The 20,847-nt window shown below is 39.9% G+C and overlaps 1 long non-coding RNA gene across 1 annotated transcript; it reads right to left on the bottom strand.

Annotated features, from left to right (window-relative positions):
- Window positions 1–10,685: 10,685 nt before the first annotated feature.
- On the bottom strand, window positions 10,686–14,224 carry LOC146502460 (uncharacterized). Its single transcript, XR_014869425.1, has 3 exons — window positions 11,427–14,224; window positions 11,197–11,258; window positions 10,686–10,800 (listed from the first exon to the last, which is right to left on the bottom strand). It is a non-coding gene; the product is annotated as an uncharacterized LOC146502460 (long non-coding RNA).
- Window positions 14,225–20,847: the final 6,623 nt, after the last annotated feature.

Here is a 20,847-nt window from a genome sequence, read left to right as displayed (position 1 = left end):
TTGAATTTACACGCACATTGCATTCACCTGCACTGCAACTGGGGCTACCAGCCATTTAACCACCAGCAGCCATTGCAAGTTAAAGACAGAGCTTAGAGTTGAGTGTTTCCTGATATCACCAGGAACAATCTCTCATAATTAATCTGTTATTAAGTAACAAGCATCTACTAAAGCCCTTTAGCAACTCCTTTCCCCCCTTTTTTTTTGAAGGCTTTAATATGTAACAGAGGATTCCTCAATAACTCTTTATTACTAAATAAATATACTTATAATATGATTTTTTTTATTTTTTTATATGTGTCCCTCTGTAGTCATAAATGGATCGGTTCTTGTATAGTATTTGTCACATCATTCCCTCACACATTCATCCAAACACTTTTTCTATTTCTATGTCTTTTTTTCCCCTTGTTTTTCTACTGTAAGAGCTTTCTATTCTATGCAGTGTCTTACCCAAAGATAGTTTGGCATGCAGACTGGAGCAGCCATGGATGAAACCACCAACCTTCCAATTAAAATACCCGCTGATCTACTTCCTGAGCCACAGCCACCGCTTTCATCTGTTCGCCTAGTCATCCACCCAGAAACTCCTCTTACACAGTTGAGTTACATCTGTAAATGTACATGTGTGTCAGATCTATGTCGCAGACTGGAATCCCTTTTTAAACATTCACCTAAACCTTCTACAGAAGCTGCACCTCCTGAGATATGTAGTTACACGCCGGGTTGAATGGCCTTCCACTTGAATGGTGTGGAAGGCTGCAGTGTAAGGATGAAATGATTACTACATAAGGTAGGACGTAAATTCCTGCAAAATTCTAAATCAAGCGTCGTGCTCCTTAAGGTTACTAAAGGTACTGTTTAACTCGTACTCTAATGTCACCGTGTTACCTGTAGGCTAAAACGACCCATTTTTAGCATTATTGCACTAATAAAATGTTATAAAAGTATTACATTGTTTTTACTTCACGACAAAAAATTCATCTAATTCATACCCCAAAAGACTAACTAATATATAGTATTATTTGAAGTCTTCACATTGGTTGACAAAACCACCTAACAATGAACTAATATCACAGTTATACAGAAGGACAGGACACAGCATGTACTCGTTTTAAAATTGTTACCTGCTGTTTTGTGTAATTATCACTTTCATGTAGTTTTTAAGAGGAAAGCAATTTCACCTTGAATGCATAATTATAAAGCAAAACTGATTAACCTTCACCTCCTGATTAAAGGCCGAGAGAGAGAGAGAGAGAGAGAGAGCGAGAGAGCAAAAATGTTTTGCTGAATGTGTTTCACACTGTAAAATGTAATATTGTGTTTAATTAAAAATATTAAATAGGCTGAACTCAGTTTTTATCAATTTGTTATCAGAACTCAATTTAAATAAGTTACCAGTACTTTTTATGCAAAAATGCTGATAAACTCAATTTATTTGAGTTGTCTTAACTTAGAGAAACTAAGTAAGCTGGAAGTTTTGCTTCTCAGTGCGGAAGGATGAAAGATGTGTTTTGAAAAAGCCCCGTCACTACCGTCCTCCTCCCTCTTGGATCAGTCTGCATGTTCATGGTGCCAGCATTTGTTATGGAATATGTTGAGCAAACCTGGAAAAGCGTCAGCTCAAGATATTATTGTTTTCATTGCTGTGAATCTTTACCTGATACACTGACTTGGTGAGTAAATGTTTACTCTTATTCAAACTGATTTTGTGGCTTCTCTTAGTTTAGCACCAGGTTTATAATCTAGCTAGCTAGTTAGTGTTAGCCTAGCGTTGCTGCTGCCGCTGGGCTCATGTTAGTTAAAAATTAACACCACAGCCTTAAAAACCTTACATAAAACTATGTCTGTGAAATTTTCTGTTGATTGTTTGAAATAAAAAAAAGTGAAATAAGAGCCCAGACAAAATTCTTCGGGAGGTGCAGCCGTTAGGGGTGGGGTGTGGGGGGTATTTTCAATCCATAGCCATAACTACCTACCTAACTAATTATATATATATATCATGTTTAACCTGAGTAGCAAAAGACCGCAGGGGGATTGAAAAGAATACGCCAGGAGTTAGCTGTGCTCGCGGACTATATCGAGCCTTGACCTCCCGGTCAGCTATCGCCTGGTGGATAACAGAGCTCTCCGAAAACGTGGAAGCACTTTTACAAATATGTGATATTTTGATAAATTAAGTAGATATTTGAGCATTACACAGCTACATTCTCGCCCGAAAATATCTTAAAAGGTTATTTTGTGACCCAGAAAGGGTAGTCTGGGGAAAAGGAGGATCGCATTTGTCGGCTGGTTGTCGGAGCCTGCCGCGTAAGTGGGGCAATGGCGGAGGAGCGTGGCTAAAAAACTTTCCCCAGGATTATCATCCTGTAGCTTAAGGTGTCAGAAAGACGGCTCTGTTGTTGGACATGAGCTTTTGTTATATTTCTGTTTCGGTCTTTGTTTTGTTTTGTGTGTTTGTGTTTTTTGGTTTCAAAGCAGGTCCAAACATAAAGCAACTCAAAGAAAAATCATTTTCACCAGAAACCTTCTCATATTGTTCAGAATATAAACACTTACTTCAGTGATGAGTGACTGCAGCCATCAAAGCTGCTCATAAACAGCAAAGTAAATAACAGCAATAAAAACACAATTACTCTGTGGAAAGTATAAAAATCTGATACAAGCAGACGATGTGTATAACACGCTGCATCAGTGAGTGTAATGTGATGCTGAACAAAATAACTGAATCAGCATAAATTCACTTTGAGGCTTACAGCAATACATGAGCGTCAATAAGAAGATTATAAAGTGCATGTAGGGAATGAAAAAAGCTGAAACCCAGAGTGTTCACAAAGTGTGCACAAAAACAACACACAAACTGCCACCAATAATTATTTCCGCCTAATTATATTAACGACCAATTCTTAATAGTTGGGTGGAACTTATGGTGACCACTGCATCGACTGTGTTCATGCAAATCCTGCAATCCAGTAATTATGGCTAATTTATAAATATAGCTACTGAGAGGGAGTTTGATTATCACTGTCAGCCACAATGATAATTACAGGTTGCCAGATTAAACTATGCAGAAGATATGGCAGCATATAAAAAGAAGACACAAATCTGAGCTACATCAAACGGTATTTTAAGACTTCTTGTGGATATGTCCTCCTCCTCTTTCAAACTCCCGTTTTTGTTCCCTTCCCTCTCCCGGTTTGATTTATTGATGCACTTAAATTGATCCTGTTATGTTGTTCTAAATGTAAACCTTACCAGGCACCTCCAACAATCATCATTTCTAATAAAGTATCATAGAACCAGAAAAAAAGTTTATAAAGAGATAAAAGAAAAATGTAAACAGGAAATTTTAAGTCAAGATTTAATCCAACTTCATTCAGTCCCCATTTATTTATTTATTTATTTATTTCCACATGTTTGTCCTTACGTGATTTGAGCCAAAGCAGTTTGAAATCATTTCTGAGGGGCAGGTATTTAGGTGCATCTGCTGGCTTTAAGCCGGAAAAGCAATTAAGGCTCAAGAGAAAAGTGTTTACTCTGAAAAATCAATAGACCTGCTTAATCACTGCGCATGCTTTTGGGAATAGGCAAACTAAAAGTGAAAGGTTTAAATAACACATCCAAACATAAACTGTGAGGAACGCTGACCAGTCCATTATTTTTTTTAAATAATAGAAAATGTGTCTGTGGTGTTTTATTCAATGACCTGGTGTAAACGTCATGTGATAAATGGCAGCATTTTTCACCAATAAAGGGCCAACTTTTAAGCATTGTGCTATTAATAGTATTAGTATAGTATTAATAGAAGTGCTTGCTCCAAGGGGTCATATGATTGTTGGGTTTTTCTCTGTATTTATTATTGTACGATCCACTGTGCAATATAAATCGCTTTGAGGCGACTGCTGTTGTGATTTGGCGCTATATCAATACAATTGAATTGAATTGAATATTAATACCTGTGACAAAGACAAAGGCACAGCTGGTTCCTGTGATACAGCTTTAACACCCACACTGTGATGTCCAGTAAGTGGTGGTTGAGACTATTTTAAACAGGACATAATAAGCAACGCTTCTTCTGGGTTGCTGTTCTCAGCAAATCCCATTCAAAGACTAAAAGAAAAACAAATTGTTTGTTGGAGCTTCCTCACCACTTTCCAGCCTCCCCTAGTGTGGCTCTCAGCTCTAAGCCCTTCCCTCCTACTGAGAATATAAATCTTTAACAACTGTTCACAAACATAATTGAATTAAACTCAGGAAGTCGTTTTTAAGTCAAAATATGATCACTGTTTCCTCCCAAAATCAAGTGTCTATAAAATATCAATGAAAAAAAAGATTCGCCAATCTTTTAAATCCAGTATTTGATTTTTTTTATGATTATTTTAAAGAATTAAATATGTGAAGGGTTTCACCACACTGCTTGAATAATTTAAAAAGAACCGAAATGTGAATTTTGAATTCATATGCCCATCCAAACCTCTTTTTTAATGAATTAAGGATGAAACACAGGACTAACTGGACAACATAATAATGCAAATGATCCATGCTGAAAAAAAGAGTCCCTGAGTAAAGCATGTCAACCATTTACTACATTCAGGCACAACATCCTCCAGGTGTATCTTGTAGGGATGCAACGATACCAATTTTTTCAAACCGATACGATACCGATACTTGGATCTGAGTACTTGCCGATACAGAGTACAAAAACCGATACTTCTACCACACACACACACACAAATGCAATGAATTGGAAGACGGGTTTTATTTTATTCTCTGCCGATAAAAAATAAAATCTTAATAAAAATGACCACAAAAATATTTCAAGTGAAAAATAAGCACTTCTGTTAAATTATTGCGGAGTCTCCACATTGTAATTTAACAAAATATCACTGAACTATTGGCACTGTCCCGAGCTTTCAGAATAATAAATAAACACTTCTGTTCATTTATTATATTTCATATCACAGCTCGAGTATGCTGAGAAGACGGTGCAATCCTATGTTTTCCACAACCGGCATTGGCTGGTCATCCAGAGAAATAAAATGAGTCCGAGCCTCTGTTATTTTAACTGCCCGTGGATTTTCTCTTGACATTTTTCTTCGCTTTTCCAAAACCTGAGTTAAAGTTGGCTGTTCTGGTCCACACTGCTGACATTTTGTTTAGCCTAGCTACAGCAGCCTCCAGTTTCTCTTTTTTATCTGGAGCCGCCAGTCTCACTCGCCTAACCCTGTGCCTGTTTAGCGCAGGATGTCCCCCTAGTGGCCAATCTAAAAAACTACAACAGAAATAACAAGCCACCCTCTGACTAATGAAATAAGTTAGTATCGGTTCATGGTATCGGTTAACTTTTACGAGTATGAGTACACACACATTTTACAGTATCGGCACCGATACCCGATACCAGCATCCCTAGTATCTAGCGTAAAACATAATTATACTGCTTCCAGAAAAGCAGACAGTAGGGTGATGAAAGCAAATTATAATAGAGGGTATGAACAAAATGCCGCAGTCACTGTCTCCTGAGTGACAAACACACAATTCAATTCAATTCAATTCAATTCAATTTTATTTATATAGCGCCAAATCACAACAAAAGTCGCCTCAAGGCGCTTCATAGATACAGAGAAAAACCCAACAATCATATGACCCCCTATGAGCTGCACTTTGGCGACAGTGGGAAGGAAAAACTCCCTTTTAACAGGAAGAAACCAACGGCAGAACCAGGCTCAGGGAGGGGCGGGGCCATCTGCTGCGACCGGTTGGGGCGAGAGAAGAAAAACACAGCAGTTAGTATTTGCATTTACATAAAAAAAACTAGATCAAAATCATTTCTTACATTGTAAAGTCTCGCTGTGCAGTTCTTGAAAAAACATACAACATACAACAGAAGCAATGTGAGGAGGTTTGATGTTTTAGTGCAATGTTAACAAAGCTCACTGTTTTCTGAATGAAACTAAAAGAAAGTGCAGATTTTTCACATGATTGTGATCATTCACATCCTGTCAGCTGGACGTCCGTCTGAAATTCATATTCATTCAGTCTTAATATTGGTATTGGTGAAGAAAAAGGTTGTTGAAGTTTAATTAAAAGTAACCTGCACTTTGAAGACATTTATATCCTATTATATTAAAAATCTTCGGTTTATATCTGATGTTTTTAAAAACTGAAAAGGAGAAGCAGAAGTGAATGGATGGATGGATAGATGGAATATCAATCTCACCATTAGTCCTTTGCAATGAACTCTGGGTGGTGATATCAACTGTCTGGAACGGTGAAGGAGCCTATGCTGAGATAAACATGCATTCTGTTCAACCTTTTTAATTTGAACCTGATCTAATGTAACCGAGGAGGAAAACATCAGGCAGTACTGAAAACAAGCAAAATCATTGGAGTTTGTGTTGCAGCTGCACATTTTTAATAGACCAAGAAGCAGACGCTCCGTAGTAAAGAGCTAAGTTTCCTATCATCAGCTGTTGGAGGTAAGGTTAGCAGAGGTATGAATCAAACTATCATTTCATGATGGCAAGCACCGTGCTGGTAAAGGGATAGTCATGGTAACCAACTCAGATAGACTGTGATCTTTAAACAGTGCTCATTTGGTACTAAGGGGCCCAAAGTGTGCCAAAAATCATGTCCATCACGCCATTACATCACCAATTCTAGTGTGAATCACTGAATGTTTCTCAAAGCAATGTTTTTCCAGTCTCCTATCATCCAATTTTGGCGAGCTGCTGTGAACTGTATTTTTAGTTTCCTTTTCCTAGCTGACAGGAGTGGCACCCGGTGTGGTCTTCTGCTGCTGTTCAAAGAGGCTGTTTTGCATACCTTGGTTGTAACAAGTTGCATGTGAATTACTTTTAGCCTTCCTATCAGTCACTTAAATCATCGTTCTGCCTCATTCTGATGCTCAGTTTGAACTTATTTACTTACTTATTATTTTGGTGCACTGAAAAGCTAGATTTTTTTAATCTGGCTATGAAGCACAGCTGAACTGTGAATGAACTCAAATACATTATAAATATATATATTCAGTTTTATCAGCTGTGGGATGATTAGTGTGAATGGGATGCATTTAAAAAGCAGATGCTTTAATTAGTTAAAAAGATGCAAATATATGCTAGATTTGAGTTCTTGGATGAATAATAATTTAACTGGTTTCTGGGTTTCTCCTACTTACAAAGTTTACAGAGCATAACAGGAAAATAAAGATTAGGCCTAAAGATTAAGCTTCTAAATATTCGGACTTTTAACTTAAATAGACTGACAACCAGTCTACATGTGTTTTGTGGACTTGGAGAAGGCATTCGACCGTGTCCCTCGGGGTGTCCTGTGGGAAGTGCTACGGGAGTATGGGGTGTCTGGCTCATTGCTACGGGCCATTCGATCCCTATACAACCGTTGCAAGAGCTTGGTTCGCATTGCCGGCAATAAGTCGGGGTCATTCCTGGTGGGTGATGGGCTCCGCCAGGGCTGCCCTTTGTCACCAACTCTGTTCACAATTTTTATGGACAGGATTTCTAGGAGCAGCCAGGTGGCGGAGGGCTTTCACTTCGGTGGCCTCAGAATATCATCTCTGCTTTTTGCGGATGATGTGGTTCTGTTGGCTTCATCAGGTGTAGGGATGGGTACCGGTATCCTGCTGACATAAACGGTAGTAACCAGACCGAAAAGCAGCGCACATTTCGGTGCTTTATTTCGGTGCTTTATTTCGGTGCTTTTTGTTTTCCTTAGATGTCATACACTTTGGATTCTAGCCAATCATTTTACCTTTCCAAGGATAGTAGGCGGGCCCAGGTACATATCTTCTTTTAGAGCAGAGCTACAGATTAAAAATGTCCAAGGCTAAGCGGTCAAAAGTCTTCCTGTACTTCACAGCAAAAGATGCAAACTCAGCAGCCTGCAACAAGTGCTTTAAGGTGATACTGTCAAAGGAGGTAACACCTGGAATCTGATGAAACACCTGGCGACGTATAGTGTTTTTTTAATAGCCGAGAAATGCACCATATTTGATAGCTTGCTGCAAGATCTCACACCGAGCACATCTACTGCGGGTGTGGTGCCTGTTATCGGACCGGGAGTTAGCAAAATCCCCCAAGAATCCGAAGAGGAGAGTCCTGGCCCCTAGCCCTGCCAGTGTAGCAGAAATGATGAGGATGATGATGCAGCAGCAGCCGTTCTTCTCTGCGTGAGTAGCTTAATGTTGTTTGTGTGTAATTTACATTGAGTAGGCTAACCACGTTATTACATTAATGCAAACACCGTCGTAGTTACATGCAGCTGATAGCTGATAGAGGGATACCATGTATGCCCTATAGCTGCAGAAAAGGCTAACATTGTTATCTTTTTACAAAAAACAAACAAACACGTAAACATAAGAGGTTTTTGGACGAAGTTTGTGTTCTCCATTCTTTAAGCATTGGTTCGAGCACCGTTTAAGCACCGGCATCGTATCAAAAGTATCGGTTTGGCACCGGTATCGGATAAAACCTAAACAATACCCATCCCTAATCGGGTGGGGGCCTCCAGCTCGCACTGGAACGGTTCGCAGCCGAGTGTGAAGCAGCGGGATTAAGGATCAGCACCTCCAAATCTGAGGCCATGGTTCTCAGCCGGAAAAGGGTGGAGTGCCCACTCTGGTTCAGGGATGAGTTCCTGCCCCAAGTCAAGGAGTTCAAGAATCTCGGGGTCTTGTTCGCGAGTGATGGGAGAAGGGAGCGGGAGATCAACAGACGGATTGGTGCAGTGGCTGCAGTGATGCGGATGCTGCACCGGTCCGTCGTGGTGAAGAGAGAGCTGAGTGTAAAAGCGAAGCTCTCAATTTACCGGTCGATCTACGTCCCTACCCTCACTTATTGCCACGAGCTGTGGGTAGTGACCGAAAGAATGAGATTGTGGATACAAGTGGCAGAAATGAGCTTTCTTCCGAAGGGTGGCTGGCCTCTCCCTTAGAGATAGAGGGAGAAGTTCAGCCATCTGGGAGGGGCTCAGATTAGAGCCATTGCTCCTCCACATCGAAAGGAGCCAAAACCATCAGTTTGAGAGATTAAGAGGACATTCATCTTTTTCTGTTTAAGTTGGGCAGTTCTTCAGAGTAATAAAATGTAAGTTCAGAGTAGTTTTAGTAGTTTTACTGCTTTATATCCAGAGAAATACAATCTACCCCGCTACATATACCAATCAAACTAGGAATCACTGACTAATTGTTTCATGATCATTTCAGCTCTTCATGTGTGTTTAATCTTTCACCATAATTCTTTTTCCTTTTTCAGATGAGGATCTTCTAAAATCCAGGAGAGATGCCAAGTGCCATGCCTAAATAATCAAATTACAGACCCTGGACGCAAATGTTCGGTGGGCTCTAACCAGCTTCTTTTGGTTGGGGCCTACCAATCAAAACAAGCTGATGAGGGCTTTATAGACACAGTCAGGCAAAAAATTATTTGAACCCCTGCTGATTTTGTAAGTTTACCCACTAACAAAGAAATGACCATTCTATAATTTCAAAGGTAGGCTTCTTTGAACAGTGAGAGACAGAAGAAAAACCAAAAAATCCAGAAAAATGCATTTCAAAAAAGACAAATGATTTTACATTTTCATGAATGAAATAAGTATTTGATCCCCCATCAATCAGCAAGATTTCTGTCTCCCAGGTGTATTTTATATAGTAATGAACTGATATATAAAAGACAGCTGTCCATGGAAGCACTCAGTCTATCCTCATGGAGTTTCAGTGATAATGAGGACGGTGTGGAACCAGCCCAGAATTTGGAACTTGTCAGTGATCTCATGGGACCATAGTCACCAAGAAAACAGTTGGTAACATACACTGTAAAATCGAATTAGTTCCCAGAACTCAAAAAAATCGAGGAAACTCGTTGCCTCAAAAAAATTGAGTAAAGCTTAGCTAAAAATGACTAAATTAGGATAACTTATTTATTATAAGTACTCTGTACAAGCTCATTTGTTCCCAGAACTCAAGAAAATTGGATCAAGTTTACGTAAGATGACCAAGTTAGAGCAACTTACTCATTTTGAGTACACTGTACGGCCTTGTTAGTTCCCAGAACTCAAAAAAATTAAGGAAACTCGTTGCCTCAAAAAAACTAAGTAAAGCTTACTTAAGATGACTGTTAGGACAACAGCCATCATTGCAAGTCTGCAGTATTAAGAATAACTTGATATTTCTGACTGTACAATTATAATTGTTTACTTACAAACAAACATTTCAAGTTCAACTAAATGAAAAAAACAATTTGAATATGACTAAAAATAATTAACAACACTTTTTGTAATGATGTTAAAATCAGCCCAACTTTTATTTTCAAACACAACAAAGTATAACAGCCAACATACTGGACACTGTTCTGCTGAACAAACAATTATATTGCCATCACTGTTATAATCTTACAATGAAACAAAGTCTCAGATGTAATTATTCTGAAAATAAGTTTAGGCCTACCACAAGTTTGTTTTGTACTTACATTACTTATATAATCAAAATAAAATATTTGTTGTTCTGTCACAAGTGCAGTCTCTAATTTAAACAACACATTTGTTTTGCATTCCAACACATGAGCTGGAATGTTGTATTATTTTAAGGATGGCTTGTTTCCAGTCCAGGCATTACTGCCTGAATGACTATCATGGATCGAGGTGATCCAAATGTAGGTGTAGAAGAAAGTCTTTAACTTCCCTTAAGTACAGTGTCAGTGGATGTGGGTTGGAGATGCAATGAGCTTGAACCTGCAGGCGACCATCTTCACTGACCACACCATCTGTGACGGAGGACTCATCTCTTCTGTTGTCCTGCAAGCAAACAATCATATTTTTTGGAACATGAACTGAATTGCTTTCTTAAAACATTTTTTTCTGCATTTGGTATAAAACAGACTCCAATTTAGACAATCTCAGGCTCCCTCCCCACCAGAGAGGTGACATTCAATGTCCCACTGTCAGTCTGGATAGCCCTGACCACCACCCAACACACAATAATGTAATGAAAGCATCATTTTAAAAAGGGCTACGCAAACATGGCCAATAACTTTCATTCTAATGATGTGCAAAATGATTTGGGCACAAAACAAATTTTGTTGTTAGAAAACTTGCAGACTTCACTATATACAGTGTAGACCCTCTAAACTAAGTTTGGGGGATGTGATCTTTCAAGAAATGCAGACAAACTGTTGTTGTTTGTTTACTTACAGCATGTCTTGTAGAATTAACTGGAGTCACCAGCAACAGCATCGTGCAGTCATATCTCAAGTCTAATAACAGAAGACAGGAACAGATCAGTACAGAAACAACTTCCCCAAACCAAAGCACAAATCAAACAATAAGTAAAACAGGCTGATCTAAAGTATGATTAAAGTTCAGCCTGATTAATATAAATGTCACTGACAGTTGCTAATATATTGGAAAACCAAAATACTTACCACTGAGTTGATGTATTTCTGTCCAACAGCAGGAGTGCTGGTCCGGGGCCTCCAAGACAGTAAGAAGCAAGCAGAGGGAGAAAAAACAGAACATTTTTCAGAAACTGATTTGATCCTTAATGGCTGTGCAATTATTGTAACATAGAGTTTGCTTATGTTGTTAAATAAAGTCTAGATTTGACATTAATAGATGCCATAGATGTTCAAAAGCTGCCACAAAGCATGAAAAAAAATGGACGTCTCCGAAAACGTTGGAGCATTTTTGCAAATGTGTGATGTCTTGATAAATTGAGCAGATATTTGAACTTTACACATCTACATTTTCGCCTGAAAATATCTTAAAAGTTTATTTTGTGACCCAGAAAAACAAATAAGTTTTTTAGCCGCGCTCCTCCGCCATTGCAGCGCTTACAAGTATGCACAGGCTCTGACAACAGGCCATTAATGAGATCCTCCTTTTCCCCAGATTACCCTTTCTGGGTCACAAAATAACCTTTTAAGATATTTTCAGGCGAGAATGTAGCTATGTAATGCTCAAATATCTACTTAATTTATCAAAATATCACATATTTGCAAAAGTGCTTCCACGTTTTCGGAGAGCTCTGTTATCCACCAGGGCGATAGCTGACCGGGAGGTCAAGGCTCGATATAGTCCGCAAGCACAGCTAACTCCTGGCGTATTCTTTTCAATCCCCCTGCAGTCTTTTGCTACTCAGGTTAAACATGATATATATATAATTAGTTAGTTATGGCTATGGATTGAAAATACCCCCCACACCCCACCCCTAACGGCTGCACCTCCCGAAGAATTTTGTCTGGGCTCTTATCTCACTTTTTTATTTCAAACAATCAACAGAAAATTTCACAGACATAGTTTTATGTAAGGTTTTTAAGGCTGTGGTGTTAACTTTTAAGTAACATGAGCCCAGCGGCAGCAGCAACGCTAGGCTAACACTAACTAGCTAGCAAGATTACAAACCTGGTGCTAAACTAAGAGAAGCCACAAAATCAGTTTGAATAAAAGTAAACATTTACTCACCAAGTCAGTGTATCAGGTAAAGATTCACAGCAATGAAAACAATAATATCTTGAGCTGACGCTTGTCCAGGTTTGCTCAACATATTCCATAACAAATGCTGGCACCATGAACATGCAGACTGATCCAAGAGGGAGGAGGACGGTAGTGATGAGGCTTTTTCAAAACACATCTTTCATCCTTCCGCACTGAGAAGCAAAACTTCCAGCTTACTTAGTTTCTCTAAGTTAAGACAACTCAAATAAATTGAGTTTATCAGCATTTTTGCATAAAAAGTACTGGTAACTTATTTAAATCGAGTTCTGATAACAAATTGATAAAAACTGAGTTCAGCCTATTTAATATTTTTAATTAAACACAATATTACATTTTACAGTGTACTGCGCCGTGAAGGACTGAAATGCTTCACGGGTTCCCCTGCTCAAAAAAGGACATGCATAGGCCCTTAGAAGTATGCCACTGAACATCTTAGTGATTCAGAGGAGGACTGGGGAAAGTTATGTGGTCAGATGAGCTATTTGGCATCAACATAACTTTTGGAGAAGAACGCTGCCAAAGACTCCAAGAAGATTGTGCCCACCGTCAAACATGGAGGTGGAAACATTGTGCTTTCGGGTGTTTTTATGCAAAGAAAAAGAGGACAACTGCACCACATCACAGGGAGGATGGATGGGGACAAAACGTAGATGAGAATCTCCTTCCCTCACCCAGGGCATTGAAAATGAGTCATGTGTGGATATTCTAGCATGACAATGATCCAAAACACACGGTCAAAGCAATAAAATATTGGCTCAAGAAAAAAGCATATTAAGGTCTTGGAGTGGCCTAGTCAGTCTCCAGGCCTTAATCCCATAGAAAATCTGTGGAGGCAGCTGAAGGTTTGAGTTGCCAAACATCAGCCATGAAACATTAATGGCTTGGAGAGGATTTGCAAAACTAGTGGCCAACTACAAGACACATCTAACCTCTGTGATTACCAACAAAGGTTTTACTGTACATGAGTCTCTGGGTTCATGCTGCCCAGAATACCCACTGGATAGTTCAGCTTGGCTGGGCACTTGTTAAGACAGAAACATATATGAAAGTGACCTCCAGGGTGATTTAACACAACTTTTCAATTTCATCGACAAACTGAGACAGAAGAGATCTCAATTCCTTAACTGATGATCTTTGTTAAATAACTCTGCTAACTGTGGTTAAAGGGAACTTGTGAGAAAATAATATATAGGAGGAAAAGCCAATATAAAAATGCGATTTTTTTAAATGCAAAGAACATGGGATGTTTCGAGCCCCGGCTCGGACAGTCTCGGTCATTGTGTCCTTGGGCAAGACACTTCACACGTTGCCTGCTGGTGATGGCCAGAGGGGCCAATGGCGTGATATGGCAGCCTCGCTTCTGTCAGTCTGCCCCAGGGCATCTGTGGCTACAACTGTAGCTGCCTCCACCAGTGTGTGGTGACTGAATGAATAGTGGAATTGTATCAAAATGCAATCCGTTATTATTATTATTATTATTATTAAAATCCAAACTGTGTTTTAGCCCACATTTTAAAAACTGTACATTAGGAATGTAATCAACTAAAAGTAAATACAAATGTGTCTCACTTGTTTTTGATCTAATACGTTTAGAACCACTTAAAAAAAAAAATTCTACATCAAACAGACTGAAAATGGCACATGTCACAGATAAATGGCTGGTAATCACTGGGATAAGTAAGAGAAAGTATGTAATGGTGCTCACAGTGAACGCCACAGTAGACCAAAAGATTCAATTCAATTCAATTCAATTTTATTTATATAGCGCCAAATCACAACAAAAGTCGCCTCAAGGCGCTTCATAGATACAGAGAAAAACCCAACAATCATATGACCCCCTATGAGCAAGCACTTTGGCAACAGTGGGAAGGAAAAACTCCCTTTTAACAGGAAGAAACCTCCGGCAGAACCAGGCTCAGGGAGGGGCGGCCATCTGCTGCGACCGGTTGGGGTGAGAGAAGGAAGACAGGATAAAAGACATGCTGTGGAAGAGAGACAGAGGTTAATAACAGATATGATTCAATACAGAGAGGTCTGTTAATACATAGTGAGCGAGAAAGGTGACTGGAAAGGAAAAACTCAATGCATCATGGGAATCCCCCGGCAGCCTACATCTATTGCAGCATAACTAAGGGAGGATTCAGGGTCACCTGGTCCAGCCCTAACTATATGCTTTAGCAAAAATGAAAGTTTTAAGCCTAATCTTAAAAGTAGAGATAGTGTCTGTCTCCCAAATCCAAACTGGAAGCTGGTTCCACAGAAGAGGGGCCTGAAAACTGAAGGCTCTGCCTCCCATTCTACTTTTAAATACTCTAGGAACAACAAGTAGGCCTGCAGAGCGGGAGCGAACTGCTCTAATAGGGTGATATGGTACTACAAGGTCATTAAGATAAGATGGGGCCTGATTATTTAAGACCTTGTATGTGAGGAGCAGGATTTTGAATTCAATTCTGGATTTAACAGGAAGCCAATGAAGGGAAGCCAAAACAGGAGAAATATGCTCTCTCTTTCTAGTCCCTGTCAGTACTCTTGCTGCAGCATTTTGGATTAACTGAAGGCTTTTCAGTGAGTTTTTTGGACATCCTGATAATAATGAATTGCAGTAGTCCAGCCTGGAAGTAATAAATGCATGAACTAGTTTTTCAAAATGACTCCAAGGTTCCTCACAGTGTTACTGGAGGCCAAGGTAATGCCATCCAGAGTAAGAATCTGGTTAGATACCATATTTCTAAGCTTTTCAGCGCCGAGTACAATGACCTCAGTTTTATCTGAGTTAAGAAGCAGAAGTTAGTGGCCATCCAAGTCTTTATGTCTTTAAGACATTCCTGCAGTTTAACTAATTGGTGTGTGTTATCTGGCTTCATGGACAGATAGAGCTGGGTGTCATCTGCATAGCAGTGAAAATGTATGCTATGTCTTCTAATGATGCTGCCTAGGGGAAGCATGTATAATGTAAACAGAACTGGTCCTAGCACTGAACCCTGTGGAACTCCATAATTAACCTCAGTGTGTGAAGAGGACTCTCCATTTACATGCACAAATTGGAGTCTATTAGATAGATATGATACAAACCACTGCAGTGCAATACCTGTAATACCTACAGCATGTTCTAATCGCTCTAATAGGATATTATGGTCAACAGTATCGAATGCTGCACTAAGGTCAAGAAGGACAAGCACAGAGATGAGTCCACTGTCAGAGGCCATAAGAAGATCATTTGTAACCTTCACTAAAGCTGTTTCTGTGCTGTGATGAACTCTGAAACCTGACTGAAACTCTTCAAATAAACCATTCCTCTGCAGATGATCTGTTAGCTGTTTGACAACTACTCTTTCAAGGATTTTTGATATGAAAGGAAGGTTGGAGATTGGCCTATAATTAGCTAAGACTGCTGGGTCTAGAGATGCTTTTTGAGTAAAGGTTTAACTGCAGTCACCTTGAAGGCCTGTGGTACATAGCCGATTATTAGAGATAGGTTGATCATATATAAGATCGAAGAATTAATCAATGGCAGGACTTCTTTGAGCAGTTTTGTAGGAATGGGGTCTAAAAGACACGTTGATGGTTTGGAGGAAGTAATTATTGAAGTTAACTCAGAAAGATCGATTGGAGAAAAAGAGTCTAACTTAACATCAATGGTACTAAGAGTAGCTGTTGATAATATTACATCTGTGGGATGATTATTGGTAATTTTTTCTCTAATGATAAAAATTTTATTGGTGAAGAAGTTCATGAAGTCATCACTAGTTAACGTTAAAGGGATGGTTGGCTCAAAAGAGCTCTGACTTTTTGTCAGCCTGGCTACAGTGCTGAAGAGAAACCTGGGGTTGTTCTTATTTTCTTCAATCAGTGATGAGTAGTAAGCTGTTCTGGCTTTGCGGAGGGCTTTCTTATAAAGCAACAAACTATTTCTCCAGGCTAAATGATGATCCTCTAAATTTGTGAAACGCCATTTCCTCTCCAGATTACGAGTCATCTGCTTTAGGGTACGTGTTTGAGAATTATACCACGGGGTCAGGTACTTCTGATTAGAGACCATAGTTTTCACTGGAGCTACAGTATCCAGAGTCGTACGTAGTGAGGAGGTGAAATTATTAACAAGATAATCGACCTCTGTTGGGGTAGCGTTCAGATAGCTGCTCTGCTCTGTGTTGGTACAGGGCATTGACGATGATAACAGTGGCTGGAATTAATATTCTTAAACTTAGTTACAGCGCTTTCAGAAAGACATCTACTTGATAAAGTCCACTCTCCACTGCTGCGTAATCAATTATTGTAAATGTAAATGTTATCAAGAAATGATCAGACAGGAGAGGGTTTTCAGGAAACACTGTTAAATGTTCAGTTTCTGTGCCATATGTTAACACAAGATCTAGAGTGTGATTAAAGTGGTGGGTGGGTTCTTTTACATTTTGAGAGAAACCAATTGAGTCCAACAACAGATTAAATGCCATGTTGAGGCTGTCATTTTTAGCATCAACATGGATGTTAAAATCACAAACAATAATTATTTTATCTGAGCTCAGAACTAAATTAGATATAAAGTCTGAGAAATCAGACAGAAACTCTGTGTAAGGCCCAGGTGGACGATAGATGATAACAAGTAAGACTGGTTTCTGAGTTTCACAGCTGGGGTGGACAATGCTAAGCATCAGGCTTTCAAATGAATTAACAGTCTGTCTTGGTCTTTCATTAATTAATAGACTGGTGTGAAAAATTGCTGCCACACCGCCCCCTCGACCTGTGCTTCGAGATTTCTGGTAGTTAGAATGACTCGGGGGTGTTGATTCATTTAAACTAACATAATCATCCTGCTGCAACCAGGTTTCTGTAAGGCAGAGTAAATCAATTTGTTGATCAATTATTAAGTCATGTACTAACAGAGACTTGGAGGAGAGAGACCTAATATTTAATAATCCACATTTCACTGTTTTACTCTTTGGTTCAGATGTGGATACTGTATTGTTCTTTCTTTGTAAATGTTTAAGTTGTTTGTTGCTAGTTTTTAGTTTGTTTTTTGTCTTTTTGGAAGCTGACACAGTCTCTATGGAGATGGGTTTTGGGGGGGTAGCAGGAGGAGGGAAGCTGCAGAGAGGCGTGTAAGACTGCAACTCTGCTTCCTGGTCCCAACTCTGGATAGTCATATTTTGAGGGGTTTAATATATTTGTCGATATTTCTAGAAATGAGAGCTGCTCCATCCAAAGTGGGATGGATGCCATCTCTCCTAACAAGACCAGGTTTCCTCCAGAAGGTTTGCCAATTATCTATGAAGCCCACATCATTTCTGGGACACCACTCAGACAGCCAGCAATTTAAGGAGAACATGCGGCTAAACATGTCACTCCTGGTCTGATTGGGGAGGGGACCAGAGAAAACTACAGAGTCCGACATTGTTTTGGCAAAGTTGCACACCGATTCAATATTGATTTAGTGACCTCCGATTGGCGTAAACCGGGTGTCATTACTTGCCGACGTGAATTATGATTTTATTGAATTTACGTTTACCCTTAGCCAGCAGTTTTAAATTTCCTTCAATGTCGCCTGCTCTGGCCCCTGGAAGACAATTGACTATGGTTGCCGGTGTCTCTAGCTTCACATGTCTGAGAACAGAATCACCAATTACCAGAGTTTGACCCCAGCGGGTGTGTCACCGAGTGGGGAAAACGGTAGACCAAATGAACGGGTTGGTGGTGTACCTGGGGCTTCTGTTTAGGACTACGCTTCCTCCTCACCGTTACCCAGCCGTCTTCCCCAGCTGCTTGGGATCTGCCGGGGAACAGCTAGCGGGGCCTACGCTATCTTCGGCTGCACCAGCTACAGGGGGCCTGGCTAGCTAAGGGTGAGTGCAGGGTGCGAAGCCGAGTCTCCAGTTCAGTAATCCTGGCCTCCAGAGCTGCAAATATGCTACATTTGTTACAGATATCATTACTGCTAAAGGAGGCCGAGGAGTAACTAAACATCTGACACAATGAGCAAGAAAGTGCAGAAGGGACAGGTGAAGTAGCCATGGTGCTAGCGAGTCGGCTACGAGCTAAGCTAGCGAAACAGTACAGAGACAGTGAGTGAATACTTTGGCTATAAATTAGGTAGTGAGTACACAGAAAGTGTGCTTCGGATGAAGCACGTGAAGATTATACTATGAAAAAAGAATGTATTAAAAGTTGTTAATTAAACTGCTAAGCAAATAAGCTACTCAGAAACACCACTGTGTTTGAGCAGGAACAGGAAGTGATACTATACCACAGAGCGAGCGAACACCAAGTGGCAAGATCAATAAATTCATTTTAATACTTTAATATTAGATTAAATGTATTTAAAGAAGTTTTATATATATTTACATAAGTGCCCGCCTGAGTCATTTCCATCTGTGCAAGCAATGTTATATGAAATAAATTCCCCGTTCAAACTCAGTTGTTTTGTTAATTGTCTGTTTGATCTAGAGAAGTATGATTTCAGACATCATTTAATGGTGCCACTGCCACTGTGATGCCACCATCACTGCTGGATTCTAACTGATCTTCCATCAGCTCTAATTTCCATATAACTCAGTGAAACAAGGTAATCAACTCATCACACCTTTGTCTGCAATAACCTAATACATATTTCAAAGTATGGTGGCACGGTGGTTAGCACTGTTGCCGCACAGCAAGAAGGTCCTGAGTTCAATTCCACCATCAGGCCGGGGTCTTTCTGTGTGGAGTTTGCATGTTCTCCCCATGTTTGCGTGGGTTCCCTCCGGGTACTCCGGCTTGTCGGGTACTCTGCAGCTTGTGGGGATAGGTTAATTGGATAATCCAAATTGCCACTAGGTGTGAATGTGCGAGTGAATGTGAGTGCGAATGGTTGTCTGTCCCTGTGTGTTGGCCCTGCGACAGACTGGCGACCTGTCCAGGGTGTACCCCGCCTCTCGCCCTATGACAGCTGGGATAGGCTCCAGCGCCCCCCGCGACCCTGAAAAGGATAAGCGAATGGATGGATGGATGGATATTTCAAAGTCAATTCTGCCATATTTGCCAGTCATACACAGGAGTAAAATATTGTTTCACCCAGTCCACAAACAAAATAAGAATAATTCAAAGTTAGAAGAATATGAATAATGCATGTACAGTGTCAATAGAAAATTGTACTTAGTAGTCAGTATAGACTTTTAATAAAATAAGTTTGCATATGATAGAATACTGCATGATGACCTCTTTATAACTCTGACTGTTTTTAGTTCACTGTGACCCGTTATCATGCAGGGAAGGAGCAGTACCTATTAGTGTTAGATAAGAGCAGTTTCACTTTGTGCCAGGTAGAGAAGCCTCTCCTGGCACACACACACGCGCACACACACATATACACATCCACATTCCAATGTAATCCAGTCGTTAAGTCTGACGTCACTAGCCGTGTCTGGGCCTAAACTCCGCTGCAGGTCCATATATCAAACGATCACTGTGGCATTACTGAGAGTTGAAAAACAGTCTAAAGTCTTTCATCTATAATAAAATGATCAGTGTTCTGCTCTACCAGGTGTAACAATTGAGTTTAACATCCAGGCATCCATGAAAATGGAATTTATGACATTTAACGGAGTTAGAAGTTAGCAGGAAGTTAGCTCGCTAGCTTCTATCTAAATACAATATAGCATCCTGACTGCGGGGTTTTGGAAACAAATTAAAACGTACAGCTCTGCTATCACTTCCAACATAAATGAAGACAGAAAACTAAACAGCAGTGACGTTTGTAGGGTTACTGAAGTTTGGCTAGCTGGTATATAATGATGTGCTACGTGACCACTAGCGACACAGCTATGTTAGCATAATATAAACAAGCTAACTTTTTTTCCACTCGATAAAAGTTAACGTGAGTGTTCTCGGTGGTCAGGAACAAATGTAATCGCATGGCAGGATGCTGTAAAAGGACCAAACTTCAGCCAGGAGAACAACTGAGATAATCCATCCACAATACCACATTAGTCATTCATATACTGCTGCATGGGTTGGGCTGTAGTTACATCCTAAGGTTTTAAAAACTGAGCTTAAATAAATGATTAGCGGTAATAAAAGCCAAGGGAGGTCAACAGTGATCACTGACTGTTTTAGGAGCTTTTTGAGATTAAATAGAAGAAAATACAAAACATTAAACATGTTAACAACACAAAAGCCATATTAAACGCAGACTACTTTAGGCCCGGAAGTAGGATTCGTCACGTCATCACTTAACGACCGGATAAACGAATGCACCTACTTTGTATATAAATAAAGACCAGAGCGGTAACAGAGCGCACTTCACAGGGCCCCCACTCTGATGTGAGCGCTCTGTGGCCGCCCTTGCAAGTAAAAACTGCAGCGTGTGTGTCTCCA

Source organism: Neolamprologus multifasciatus, chromosome 15, assembly GCF_963576455.1.
Source record: "Neolamprologus multifasciatus chromosome 15, fNeoMul1.2, whole genome shotgun sequence".
Taxonomy (NCBI): domain Eukaryota; kingdom Metazoa; phylum Chordata; class Actinopteri; order Cichliformes; family Cichlidae; genus Neolamprologus; species Neolamprologus multifasciatus.
The sequence above is the reverse complement of the archived record's forward strand: the minus strand, read 5'-3'. Positions and strand labels throughout refer to the sequence as shown.